At 40.1% G+C, this 14,854-nt stretch overlaps 1 protein-coding gene across 3 annotated transcripts in view; it reads left to right on the forward strand.

Annotated features, from left to right (window-relative positions):
* Positions 1 to 14,854, forward strand: part of LOC115610579 (melanopsin-like) — a 73,850-nt gene that overhangs the window by 33,147 nt on the left and 25,849 nt on the right. For all 3 annotated transcript variants that reach the window (XM_030492303.1, XM_030492305.1, XM_030492304.1), the window contains one exon: positions 4,058 to 4,167. The gene's annotated coding sequence lies outside the window, so the exon portion shown is untranslated. The remainder of the gene's footprint in view (positions 1 to 4,057; positions 4,168 to 14,854) is intronic.

Consider the following 14,854-nt stretch of genomic DNA (forward strand, 5'->3'; position numbering starts at 1 on the left):
ATAAAAATCAGAGTGTCTTTCCTGTGGAAAATTCTTGTATCACAAAATGTATTTTTCAACCAAAAAGAGAGTTAAAAGTAAAAATATGGAATTTTATTTACTGAAATTTTGTCAAACAACCATAAATTGGGGTTCGTTTACAGGATTGGTGGCACAGCAAAGATGTTAATCTGAGGACCCTGTTCCAGGACAGGTCCATTTCCATTCCAGTTCAAACAGCCTTTCTAGAGGGTACATACGAGTGCAAGAAGCAGCAACTAAGAGCCAGTATTCCTGCCTCCCAGGTGAGTGTCTTCCCAGTGGACTATGGAGTTGAATTCCTCTTCCTTTGCCCTACGGCCCTTTGACATTTGCATTTTTTCCTCTGCTATTTTCTGTCTCCAACAGACATAACACTCCTTGGATGTGGCTTGGTGCTGAAGTCCCCCTCCTGGGAGGCAGAAGTTTAAAAGGCCATGAAGACTAAAAGATGTGGCTAAAAAATCCTGTACCCAAGACAATGAATGTCCTCACCTGAGGAACAAGATTGAGAGTGGACCTTGGCTGGGTTGTTCTTTCCACAGAAAGGACTCTAGGAAAGGGTGAACCTGGGATGAAAAGTCATGGCTGAGTCCTGGTAACTCATTCCTGCTGGCAGAATAAGGGGATAGGAGGGATATCAGAGGAATGCCGTTTAATGCAATTGAAATGTTTCAGCTGCCATGTTAAATATGTGAGATTTTTCAGAGTTCTCAGAAGCTCAGTAGGCTGACATTGAGAGTTGCATTGCAGTTTATAACAATCCCAAGATTAACTCCTGGATCAACCTTGTAGCTACTTTAAACCATTGGAAGATACGGACTGCTTAATAAATCCATTTTGCTCATCTGCATATGATTCTGTTCTCACCTTTTATTTTACTCTTCCTTATTCTACACCTCAAAACACATTTACAAACATACCTCTCTGCCATCCCAAAATGAACATGTGACTGTAGATTATCTACCGATCTTCGACATACCTAACCTTTCTTTTGTTCCAACAGCAAATCTGGAAAGGGCTTTGGATGCTATTTCTTTTCCTTTTAAAGCTAGAATATACGAGTTCAGTGGCCGTGTATTTCTCTTTCATTACACTCTCTTCTTTCTGCCTTTTTTTTATTGTTTGGGGTTTTTTAAATAATCATGCTGTACTTGCCTTGTTTTGCACTCTTCAGTGATCATAGCATTGGTGGCCACAGCTATGGCCATAATCCCTTAAAGGGACTGAGATCCTTGACATGACTGTGAGAGAAGGGCAGTGTGAAACTTGCTCCCACACCACTGAGCCTGTAGCCTGGAGGAGCTTTTCAATGAGACTCTCCTTTTGTTGCTGTTCTAGATAACAGTCCTTAAGGTACACTGAATTTAGCCCGCTTTGCTACCCTGGATTGCTAATGTTGACAGATTTCCAAGAAGCTTCTGTCTTTGTGCCTTTTTCTGTCTTTGTGTGATGTTTGCAGTCAATCTGCTCTCTCCCTGTCTGATGAATATAACACTCAAGCATTGCAGGAAGCGGGGCTATGGGTTGTGATGGCATCTCACATTAAGGCTGGTGTCCTAAGGAGCTGGCTCACGAGAATGCCTGCCCTGGGCATGGCAGGTCTGCAAGATCTGCGATAAAGTCTTCATCACCAGTGGTAACTGGACAAATACTAGCAGACCTTTCCCAACCAGTGCTCAGTCCAGGATTCAGCACCAGTTCTGGCTGTTGACAATTATACTCTCCCTGTAGCTTCACTTAGATGTGGTGTTTGTCACAACAGATCTAACCTGTTAAACAGATACTGCTTTTTGATCCAGTGGGGATACCTTCAGTGACAGATAAAAGGATTTCAGTGTACAGGAGATAATGTCCTTCAATCTGTTAAATTTTGCCAACTGCTTTGGGAGCCTGTGGAATGGAAGGTGTCATAGACATGTAAAGTGCTATTATTCATCCTAAATTGCTCTGCTCCTTTTTTTTTTAATTAAAAAAAAAAAAACCCACTTCTTTCCTGCATTTTGTTCAATGATCTGTTGGTTTCTTTAATTCTTCACATGGAACTAATACCATTCGTTTCTTAACAGAGGATCTCGGCAGTTATTTACCTTACCTACTTTAGTTACTTGCGCGACCTGTTTCCCATGACTAATTTTAAAGAATTGATTTTCAGTGCTTTTTAGTGAAACACATCACGAGTTTAAGCATGCAAATGCAGTTCATAATGCTCAGTGAGTCCAAATACTTTGTCTGGTTGTATTCACTTGAATGATTATCTGTATTTTCGCATGTCCCAGGATTAATTACAAACAGCTGAAATAGAAAGGCCTGATGAAGAACTAATCTTGGTGTGAGTGCAGGGAAGAGAGATGTGTGAGTCAGGAGTGTCCAGTAAGCTGCTAGCTGGAGGCTTAATTGCACCTAAACTCTGTCATTCATGGAGCCAACTCAAACCATCAATCAAAACCCTGTCAGTCTAAACACATCTGAAACTTGCAAAAGTTTGCTTTAGTTGGCATTTAATTTTCCCTTGGTATCCGATTCTTAGCTTTAATTAGAATACCTCACACAAAATAGGGTTCATTTTGGGTCCAGCTCTGCAAGGTATTGTGTGTGGTGGCCTGACCTCAGAGAAGTTTCAGCTCGAGCTTGCAGATGTTGGAGTGAACAACACCACGAGCAAAGCAAGCAGTTCCTCGGAAAGGACATCTGAACAGCTCATCAGGTCTCACACTGTTTCAGAGAGCAGCATTTCCACATTTCTGCAAGTAGAGGGAAAAAGGGAACCCATCCATGGATGTCAGAGGGCTGATCATTTCTCATGTGGCCTCTGTTGCCTTAACAAATATTTAAAAAACATTAGTGATAAAATATGTTATCAGCTAACAAATTATGAATCTACAGGTTCTGAAACTGCAAAGACAATATATAGTACTTCTGAAACTGTGTATAATTTCTCCTCTGAAATCCAGTGTTTATGGAAAAAGTTGCAAGGTTAGCAAATACTTGATGTCTCACGATACATATAGGACATCAATCACAATATTTTTAAGGGCAATCAAGGTAATCTAATGGATCACATCATTTAGGTAATAGATGCAATGAACAAAGGAAAAAAAAAGCTATGTAACAGTTACAATGTCTGAAGTATGTGTCATTTGGTGGATTAGAGCTTGGAGCATATAAAGCAATGGAAAGAAATGCAGTTTGCTTCCAAATGTATCTGCAACTCCCAGATCACAGAGATCAAGTCAACAGGCCGACCTGAGAAATAAAGCATCGATAAGCCAAGGTACAATTGACTGTAAGATACAGCAGCTAATACTGATCTTGTGTTTTACTGGTCTTCTTCACAGGAGGGAAGTAGAACGTGTCAAGTCAGATAATTGAAAGGAAATAAGGTGGTTCGATAAGGAATGAAACCCAAGGATGAAGTAATAATGATCAACAGACAATACCAATGTCTGAACATTTGTTTAACAATGATATCATAATTTTGGCTTTTATAGTACAATGCATAACAGCATGTTGTGTTTTCACTGAAGCACTTTTTTTTTTTTCCTGTTCTGGCAGATTATTCATTTTATGATAACATATCCATCATGTCTTTAGTATATTAAATGCCAAAGCAAACTCTGTTTTGAAATCTAGGCCTGCAATTTAGGATGTTCTGCTGTATTCTTCAGCATTTTACAGATTATCTGTGTGGTATATGTTTGCCATATTCGTAAGTTTTATGTCTGTAGTTTAATTTCTATCATCTTTAAAAACATCAGTTAAAAGAGCTAATCTGGGGGCAGAAATAGTGTTAAGCTGTGACCACTGGCATGTCCCAGATAGCAGGACCATGTAAGTCCCTTGAATCATTTCAGTCTACTCCTCACTGTACTACTTTGAGCCCTTTTTCTCCATACAAAGCTCAGTCTCACAAATCCTCTACATTCATGTCTTCTAAAAGAGGAATGCTGAAACCAATTATGTTGAAAATATTGTCAATGCATTGAAAATAAAACTAGGGATAAAAATATAACTATTTTTGTGATGTCTTTCTGGTCAGAGCGTAAGAGAAAGAGGCTCTTGGAGAGCATGCTTGCCATCAGATCCCTGCTCTTTTCATCCCTGCCTCTGGAGAGCTCAGCTTTACAAACATGACACCAACAAGATGCTGTGAAGTAAGAAATTCCTGTGCCCTAAGTGGTGCCATTCACTTTATTTTCTGTGGTTTTTCAAGTGTCTCCAGGACAGCAGATGCTTCAATGTTGAGGATGCTGTAGATGAAATTTTGGTAACTCCAAGGTGAGTTTCTACGTTTTTATACTCAGTCCCTGCTCCTTGACAGCCCTGCAAGAAACGCAGCTGCAGGCTTAGGCATGTGGCTGCTCACATGTGCAGCAGGGCAGAGCCACCCTAACCTAGCCATGGGGGTTCATGGGCCATAGGCATGGAGCACAGAGCATGCAAAGAGCAAGACAGAGCCTGGCTGACCAGCCAGGAGAGGCGGGGAGTGGAGGGGGTGGTGGCGGGGGGGCTTGGTTGCTGGTTTCAGCCACCTAGAGGGGGTTATGGGCAAGGCAGAGCCAGGCTCCTGGCAGCAAAAGCATAAGAGGCCACTGGCGTGAGTCGCTGTGAGGGACATGCAAGATTCACCCTCCCTCCCTGGCTGCCTACCCAAGACTGCAGGGAGCAGGTACAGAGCAGGCAGAGCACTGACTGCCTGAGGATGCTCAGCCTTGCGGATGGTACCCTTGGGGGTTCGGGATGCTGCTGTGGTGGGCAGAGGTAGCCAGCTGGGATGGCCTGGAAACAAACTCCTCTGGGTATCCATCCTTAAAAAAAATATATATATATAATAATAAAGAAATTTGGGTGTTGTGGGATTTTCTTTTTTCTTTTTTTTTAAGTAATCTTTTTGCACTTGAAACAGTCATGGTGGGACCAGTCAGGCTGAATAACGGCATCGGTGGTTTGCTGGGAGTTAGCACTGCGGTTCGATATGCTCCCGGAGCTATCAGGCTGGGAGCGGAGGAGGGCTTGCTTGCATGTGGCTTTTAAACCCTGGGATTTCAAATGCTCCTCGGCATGAGTCACAGCTCGGCAGTCCTGCACAGAGCAGATGTGCGGAGGGAAGGGAGATGCTTACCGCCGAACCCAAAAAGTACGTGTCAGGAGGAAGGATTCAGAGAGTGGGAGCTGGGCAGGGAGAAGGGAAGGGTGCATTTCTCTTCTGCTTTGTTTTCTAAGGAATGGTTTAAATGAATTGCTTCTCCTTTAAAAGGAAAAAAACCCAATCTTATTGGAATTGTTTTGATGTAATAAATTTTTATTTATTTTTTTGTGCAGCTGACCAAGCTCTCCGCAAAGGGAAATGTATTTTATTTGTGCTGTTTTGTTTAGATTTTCAGGATAGATTTGGAGTTTTGGCTGATGAGAAAAATTGGCTGTGCAGGGGAGGGTGTAGCAGGTGGTTGCTTATGATGGTACTTGTTGCATCATCAAGATGTAGCTGATTAAAGCTTAGTGTGATATGGTCATTAATAGCAGAAAAAACTAAAAGAAAAGTAAGTATAAATGAAGTCCTAAAGCAGATTGCAGAGTTGTTATCCTTTTGTGGAGCTTATTAATGTAATGGAAAGTGACCTAAATGAAGTGCTGTTGGAGGTTTGTCAGTTGTTTATATATTTAGCTAGGATCATTTGAAAGCAGAGGATTTTCTTGTGCGTTACAAATTAGTTATGATGATTTGGGGTAGAAGACTGAGATAGATCAGCAAACTGAATATGAAGAATTTGTTTACCCCTGTCCTCACCCCCCTCCCTACCATGTATACCCTGACCTTATACCATTACAATACTTTGCATAGATTGTAGGATAGAAGATTTCCTCCTAAATCTTTGATAACTTGCCTGGAATTAATTTTATTAGCCAGCCAAACCCTGGCATTCAGAGGAGTCTACCAGGAGTATTTGTTTCTTTTTCTAGTCTTAAGAGTGGAAGAGAAAGGGTTATAGGAATGGTATGGGAGAAACTTCAGCCTGGGAGGGAAACTGTGGGCGTGATCTCATTGCAAGAGGTCATTTTCCTGGAATAAAGCTTCTTGTAGAGCCCTCTTAAGTGGCAAGTGAACAGGGGTTTGAGCACATATCTCACAACTCCAAATTATTTAAATGTACTGAGTGTGTTCTGGCAGTGCTGAAGATCTTCACTTTTAATTGATTTTGCCTATTTTCACATCTTTATCATGGTGGCTCTGAAGGTTATTTTTTTGCTGTTAAACATTCACTAAGTTTTCCTAGAAAGTCCAAGTTTTGTTCCCTGTCACCATTTACTTGCCAAATTTTGAACTAGTTCACATTCTCTGTTGCTTTCTCTTGCCATAAACTTAGGTTTAAAAAACGTGTATGTGTAAATACACCTTGGTAAACTGATCAATGGATTTAAAGTTGAAATCTTTCTGACACTGACTGCTTTCAGAGGTTGCAAATTATGCCTCCCAGGATGTCCTGTACTTTCAGTGCGCTGAGGTGCCAGCCTGCAGAGAGAGTGTGACTGCTGAAGATGGTTTGCTTAATCCAGCAGTCCTTGGCCAAGCAGAGTTTGAAGCAGAATTCATTGCACACGCTAGACTGGGCCCAAAATAGAAGTGTGTGTCTCCATATTGTTGCAGGTGATTAAATGAGGCTGTTAGATTCCTGAACCACCAGAGCACCACAAAGCAATGTTACTAAATGAAATGATTCAGCTTTTGGTATCAATGTACCTAAGAGTTTCTCAGTAATGCAAATGTAACAGGAAATGCAGAATTGTAAGACACGGTAGCTGCAATACAAGCCAAGCTCTCCAAGCCCTGAAAAGTGAGAAATCTTAGTATACTGGTGCAAGTGAATTGAAGGAGTTATTCATAATGCAGCTGAGAGGCAACCATCAGGCTGACTTGCACAAACAGATTGCACTCTACTAGAGCACTTAAAAGTATGGCCATTAGACACTTTATGAATGCTGTGATGAGGATAGATGTCACCCTGGGAAACATCGAAATAAAAAGATGTTCAAATATCACATATAGCTTTGGTAGATACTGGGACTTGAGAGCATTTTTAGCAAGTAGATAACAAACCAGTCAGAAATGCCCGATACCAGATGGTAGTCAGTAGTCCAGTATGTGATGTGACACATGCAGAGTGCATGGAGTTGTATAAATATGCAGATGCGGGCTGCTCTGCAACTGGATCACTATGTATGCCTCTGGGGCAGCTTGTTGCAGTGAGGTCTGAGCCTGGAGTTACCGGCTCTTCTGCTGAGAGCAGACCCAGGGAATAGTATCAGCTGCTTTGTTTGATAGCATTTGCAAAGTTGAAGCATACTTCAACCAGTAGAAAGCCCAAGAAATAGGCCAATGGATTTTTCTGATGTTTGCCATGCAAATGGACAGAGCCATGTGAGAGCCTGCCATGATTAACAGGCAGCAGAGGATGCAGACCAGACTTGAATGTCAGGTGGGATATGTGCCTGATGCCTCTGGAAATTTACTGACTGCCATCAGGATAGGTGTGCTACCAATGAAATGACTGGCTAAATGAAACCAAGTCCGCACTGACTGGATAGTAAAACGAACATTTAAACACCTACAGATAGTCTAGTGTTAATAGAACAACAGGAAGGAGCGTGCTTTCTTTTTGACCTGTTAAGTTAGTAGTGCCTGAAAAAGGATTTGATCTCAAGTGAGAAGGAAATTTATTTGTTTTGGGTTATTTTTAATTACAAAAGGGACAAAGTACTTCCACTGAACTTTCTGCAAACAGTAACTCTGGTGATCAATAAACTACTTGCCTTTTTTAAAAAAGAAAAATATGCATAGTTTCTTATACACCTGATAAAATTTGCTATGATTTCTATACTGAAACTTGTGATAATATTCAAGTAACATAGCTGACTAAACCTTCACCGTGATAGAGGAAGGGTGAGCATGGCTTAGAAACATGCAGTGTTGGCCTCACCACGCAGTAGACCATTGCACAGAAGATGAGCATTAGCAAATGAAGGGTAGCGGTGACAGTAAGAGCACCAAAGAGCCCTGGGATTAATGTTGGTGCTTTGGAAAACTCTAATGGTGCTACTACAGTCAAGTGCAAGTCAGTTACTGTTAAAGCAGCTGATGAGGGAAGACAGGTTGTCTCAAATGCTGGTGGGCTGCAAGATCTGCAGTATCTGCAGTCGCTCCTCAACAACGCATGAGGTAGCAGTCTGATGGTGTCCTGGATGATGCTTCAAGACCCTTAGGTAATCCATTTGCAACAGAATTATTTTGTATTCCCATATCTGGAAATTATTGTGAGGGTGAGAGGAAGATGATGTTTCCTAATACAGAGGTGCTGAAAATTTTGTAATTTTTCATAGTCTTGAAAAGTGGTCTGCAGAATTAAAACAAGACACCACATATACACAGCTACGTCAGTCCTATTTTCAGTTTGCTACACATGGCAGTGGAGAGGGAAAGGGTGAAGCTCCTTCACTTGCCCAGATTAAAGTAAAGGCACTTGCTTTTGTGTGAGATATTGCTTCTTTCTCCAAGATGAGCAACACCGTAAGATAATTAAGTTTCTTGAGAGATACCAAAATTACTTTTAATATACACACCTATTACAACTAAATGTACCAAAGCATACTCCATTATTTTAGCATTTTATAAATCTGAGTCTTTTGATTGCCGAAATTTCTCTCTAATTATGCCCATATTACAGTTACTTATTAGTTTGCCAGTGTTGCTTCAACTTTCCTCTGAAATAAGTCTTCAGTACTGCAGTAATTGTAAATTGAGCTGCCAGTTTCACTTGTTCATTGCACGTTGGTCTGTTTGTCCTTTTAGTAATGCTAAATCCACAAGGAATTCCCTCCAGGTGACTGGAATGGCAATGATATCCTTCCTAGATGACAGCTTGTTTTATTCTTGTTTTGGAGAGTTAAGGGAGGTTCTGTTACTGCCAGATGCTTTCATTTGGCAATAAAGAGTTGCCTTTCACTGCAGAGATGGGATCTTAAATATATCTCAATTTCCTTCTCTTCCCAGTTACCTCCATTATCTCCATTACCTATGGTGGCAAGGTAGTTTTTTCTAAACGGTTTTTAGAGTATGTAGTGGGAATATGTCCGACTAAAATGCATAGGCTATTGGACTAAACAATGTTTCAGTGATCCAGTTAAATTCTCTAAAATTAATCATAAAATATTTCAAAGCCAGGTTTTCCTGATACTTAAGCCTCTACAGTGCAATAAACACCAAAGAGTATTTTCAGCAACATGGGAGAAGAGTAGGTGTATTGCCACACCTACAATCAATAGGTGTGAAGTGCCTAAAAACCTCTGGAAGTCTGTCTTTTCACGTGGGACTTAAAGCCACAGTAGGAAAACTGTTACAAATGAAGTGGAGCACTTACCACAGCCTTCCTTTTCAATATGGTCCCTAATTGAAATTAGTCTATGCTGTCTGGGTGCAAAACATGCATATAGGTTCATTTGACTTTTGTTGTCTGTCCCCAGTTCCTTGTGAAAGTAAAAGAAAGTAAGTAGGAAGATTTTCAATTTACTGAGACAGCATACCTGTCCTCAAGTCACTGAAATAAGATTTCATTTTACTTATGGCCTAAACCGTTTTTTTTTAGACTGTATATTTTCGACACTTTTATTGCTGGCATCATGAAATATTTTAGGTTGGAAGAGTGGTTGTCAAGTCCCACCACCTGCTCCAAGCAGTGCTAACTTCAATGTTTTGTAATTCTCTATGGATGAAGATTGTGCAGCCTTTCTGGGCTGTTTGTGTGCTTCGCCAATCTCATTGAAAACTTTGCCTGCTGCGACTGTGTCTGTTGCCTCTTGCCTGTTCACTGTGCACCCCTGGGAAGAGTCTGGCTCTGCCTTCTGCACATCCCCCTTCCATGCACAGAGGAATATTAAATAGAAGCAAGCAGATATTACATGGAAATAATCCTCAGTTTAGAGTGATTAGATATTTCTTTGATCTAAACAGAACCTGAATGCTACAGTGTCCATACTAATATTGCAAACATGCTTGAAGTTAACAGATTGAGGATGTACCCTTCCTGTATTCCCCATGTTCTTCCCCTAAAAGCATCTGTTGCCACACACTGTCAAATGTAAGATACAGGAGTTGGTGGGCTTCTGATCTGACTACTTTTAGCAGTTTTCATGTTCCTAAACATACATGGTAGAATGATGCAAATGGCATCAAGAAACTGGGGAATTGCTTTAAATTGCTCTCCACCCCCATGCTACCACCCATGGCCAAGATTTCTTGTTGAAATATGGAAATAATCCTAGTTGGTGAAGAATGTCTCTGGTTTCAGGCCTTCAGTAAAAGATATATACTACAGAAGAAAAATCAGTTTGTTTATAAATAGGGAAATGTAGAGAGTGAGATGGATTCTCTGGTAGAATTGCAGGTGTTTAAGTTCAGAGAGTAAAAATTGTAAATAAAACTTTACTGAAATGTAGTTAATAGAGGAAGTGTATTTCCACATTGCACTTCCTTCACCACACTTCTTCATAGCTGACAGAACAGGAAAAAATAGCAGAGAATCCAGCAGGAACCAAATTGCCATATTGATGAAAAATATTAGCTATTGGTATTTTTAAAAGTAGCATTAGCAAGACTGTATAGGATTAGTGTAAGTTATTAACATCTTGCCTTAACTGGCTTATTAGGATGTATGTGTTTTCATTTGGTAATCACCCTTTGAAAAGCTGATGTCAGCTGCTGATTCTTTTTTCCCCACAACCCTTAAAAATAAGCACGTTTTCATGGGATCTGTTTAAAATGCAAGCCCACCTCTCAGAGCAGTTTTCACACATGGATCTTCTGGCAGCAGCTGAGTGGGTCTCCCCAGGAAGCCAAACAGACAGCAGTGAAAAGACTACTCACATCTTGACTAGATCCATAAAGCCAGAGGTGGCTGGTGAAGGATTTGCTTTGAGTTTTCAACAGTAAGGAAGAAAATATTCTTTTAAATAAACAAACAAACAAACAAATAAAAAAGCCTAGTTGCCCAGAATCCAGATTATATGTTCAAGCTCTTTGAAACATCAGGATATGATGTTATATCCACTGGCAGAGATCAGAATTTCAAAATGTGGTAACATGTTGCCAACATCTGTGGGCACACAAGACATTTCTTCAGGTGCTGCTGTTAAAAACAGCAACATGAGCATCACCCAGCAGTTGTGCTTCCTGCTGCTTGGCCTGAAGCCTGGGGCTGCAGCAGTGGGAGAGGGCTTGGTCCCAGCAGGCAATGGGTGCTGCAGCACTGTGTTGCCATCAGCAAACAGTGGCAGCTCATGAAATTGCTCTTGATTCATGGCACAGTGGGCAGGCTGGAGCAGGAGTATCCTGGTGGGAGGCATCCATGACTGATGAAATGGGAGCAGCAGTCACCTGGCAGCCTGATATGCGTAAAATAGACCAGGATGAGCTACAGAAGCTCAAAGGAAGTGGAGAGGGGAAAGCAGCTCAGGTGAAGAGCCCATCTTATGCCAAAGGGTTACAGTGCCAGCGAGTTCAGAGCGCTCTCACTGCTGAGTGGTAAGCGTAGAATAAAGGGATTTATTTGTTCGGGGTGAAATTTGTGTGATTATTAAAGAACTGCAGTTAGCACTAAGATGCTCTGAGGGAGAAAAATAACCTAGGAAAACGTGATGTGTTATAAGATAAAAATGTAAATATTTGCTGTTGTGTGTAAATGATTTCTCCCTGAAGACTCCAGAATATCTTATGTTGAAGGAAGTAACTCTGATGCCATGTTTTGACTGCACATGATTTTCTTTAATATTCTCTAGTCCTCTAAAAATATATCTTGAGATTTCTATCTACTGCTTTGTTGTTGCATTGTGTTCTCTCATGGCCAAATGGATATGCATTGAACTGAATGGATATGCATTGATGCAGTGTTAGTATTGATTAGATCTGTTGAGCATGCTGCCTGCCTGAGCACGCTGCCTGCTAAGCGTGCACAGCTTGTGTTGTAATTTGAGGTGCATTTGGACATAGCATCAGATAATTTTGAAGGCATTTATGGCCCACTATACCTTCTGGTAGTGGGCTTTTGTTTGTCTTGCTTTTCAAAAATGCTTAAGTCATAGTTGAATTGGGTTCTTTTAAGTTTTGCACTCTAAGGTTAGATTTGGATGTGTTTAAATGAAGATAAAATTTCTGTAGAGGAAGATGTGAAGACCTGGTTAGTGCTATTTGTCTTGATTGTAAAAGTATATCAGTACTGGAACAGAAATGCCTTTGGAAAACATGCCTTTGGTATCTTGCTTTAAAACTTTCAGGTCTTGGAATAAAAATCTGTTGCCTCAAAGTTTGGTTAACTCAGATTAAGGCAGAGAAGAATATGTGCTAGTTACTTGCCAGTGCTTTCCCACAAGCACAAAAGAATGAGTAACACAGCGTTCCTCCCAAGGCCAGGTTGTGCAGACACACTCACTAGAATAACTTGCAAAACTTCGAGTAAGCTATCATCACGTTTGCTAATCCCCACCCAAGCAGTTAGTGTTTGAGCTGGAACACAAGCCAGATTGTTTTTCAGCTGCACTTATTTTCACGTTTATTGTTTACTTTTTATTGTTGTATTAGTCTCATGTGAATAATTTTTACATTAATGCCTTATTAATTATAAAACATGTGAGTGATTGATTACCCTTGCTTTCATTGACTTATAAGGCTGGATATGTAGACATCTTGTTGAGTACCTTGTTGAGTAACCAATATCATGAGTTCATATATATCAATATTCTCATGATATTGAGAAATTTATCAGGTTTTGATGGTTTTCTCTTGGATTTTTTAGGAGATTTTTCTACTGCGTTAGCTATGTTCCATTAGATTGCTTGCAACTATGAGAAGTTTCAGCACACATACTGAGGACCCGAAAGAAAGCATCTTTTCAACAAAGCAGGGGCTGTGCTAAACATGTGAAATAAAGGATACATACCCCAAGTGAGTCTTGAAGTACTAAAAGCTTTTTTCAACTGGCTGTTCATTTCAGTAACAGTCCAGAAGCACTTGCTGGAATGGAATTAACTAGATAGATATCTTATTATAGAAAAATATTCTTTTTTCCACAAACTTATGACCTCTGTTTGGATAAACACCCGCCTAAGTCTGGAGCAGACGCCTGACTTTGGTACCCAGCTGCCTTTGCTGTTTGTCCTGTTGTACACAGCACTGGCAGTTCCCATTCTTGTTTGTCACTTTTGGATGAACTACATCAAATTCACAGTTCCATTTGCTAAACCAGTTGTCTTCTTAATTAAATGCATATGTGTTTGAGTACCCCTGGCTTTAGCATGTGAACTGATTGGAATGAGCTGTGAAAGAAGAGTGTCATCCAGAGACTGGTAAGAAAAGCAGCTTTTCCACATGCAGATGATCACTAGTTTGATTTGGCTTTCTGAGGATCAAATTCATCTGTACTTACAGTGAGGTGTTGCTGGGATTTTTTTTTGTTTGTTTTAATACCCAAAGGTATTCATATTTTCCGCAAATTTTCATTTTAAATATATCATCATTTAAAAAATGCCTGACCATCGCTAGTCACCACATAGCAATAGTCTTCTGTTTGCTGATTCGAGAGTTCCTACGTACAACATAATCACTAAGCCCCACATATTGTCATCAATTCAAACCAGATGGTGCTTCATACTGAATTACCTCTTATACTGACCATCACAGAAATTACAAGGAACTTGGCAAGTACTACCTAGTATCTAGCACACTGGATTGCTCCTATCTCATCATACCTAAGTATTATTTAATATTTTTCTTTATACAGTTACACTTGGAGATTTCAGACTTAAGTGTCTTATACAGTAAAATCAAACTTCTACATTGTAAATCCATGTAGCAGGTCAGCACAAGAGAGGCTGCTATGCTGTTAATTCACTCCCTTGTTAGTGCACATTAATCCCCCATGTAAGCTAGCCCTTACTTAAGCTCATTTCAGTGTAAATAATTTCCACAAGATGAGCTTGCATCCATGACCAAAATCAGAGTGTAAGTAAAGCTTTAGATACTCTTATATACACCTAATACTAATCATACAACCATTTCTGAATTCGATCCAGTATTTTCTACCCCTACACACTGAAGGGAACATGCCCTTGCTCTCCTTTTTCAACCACATTTTTTTGTCTTCTGCATTGCAATCTTTATTAAGCTTACTAGCTGGAAAATAGAAACAGATGGCTCTAATTATTTGGAGATTGTTTTGTCACTAAAAATCGAATTACAAAAGCTTTCATAGAATAACTTTCCTCATCTGTTAAGTTTTCTGTCTTTATTTTGGGAGAAATAGACCAAGTTTATTTTTATATCTGGTGCCTGCATCCTTTGCCAGCTAGTTGAGGGACAGCTGTTAATTGTTTATCCTCTATTTGCCTGCAGATCTCTTAGTTTCCCTGCCAGGAAAGCCCTCCAAGCTGCTGTGTAGGTGACAGCATTTTGATATTGTAGTCACATTGCATATAAGGGTAAGACCACATCATGATTTATGTGGGTTGTCAGGTCCAACATCTTATAGAGCCAAAACTCAAGTGACTGTAGCATTAATTTAGAAGGAGCCAAACAAAGTGAGTACAGAATAGGCAAGTATGCCAGAAGCTGGCCGTGCTGCAATTACTGGCATCTTCATGGGCTGCTTTTTTACATTTGTGTTTTTGAGTGAAACAGTATAAATTCTCTTTGATAAAAAAATAATTTAATTAAACTAGTGGAAATTTTCTAAATAAAACAGGCTAAACCTGTTTTAGGTTCAAATAGCTTCAAGCTAATAAAAGTTGAGGTTTT

This window comes from Strigops habroptila, chromosome 7 (genome assembly GCF_004027225.2).
Source record: "Strigops habroptila isolate Jane chromosome 7, bStrHab1.2.pri, whole genome shotgun sequence".
NCBI lineage: Eukaryota > Metazoa > Chordata > Aves > Psittaciformes > Psittacidae > Strigops > Strigops habroptila.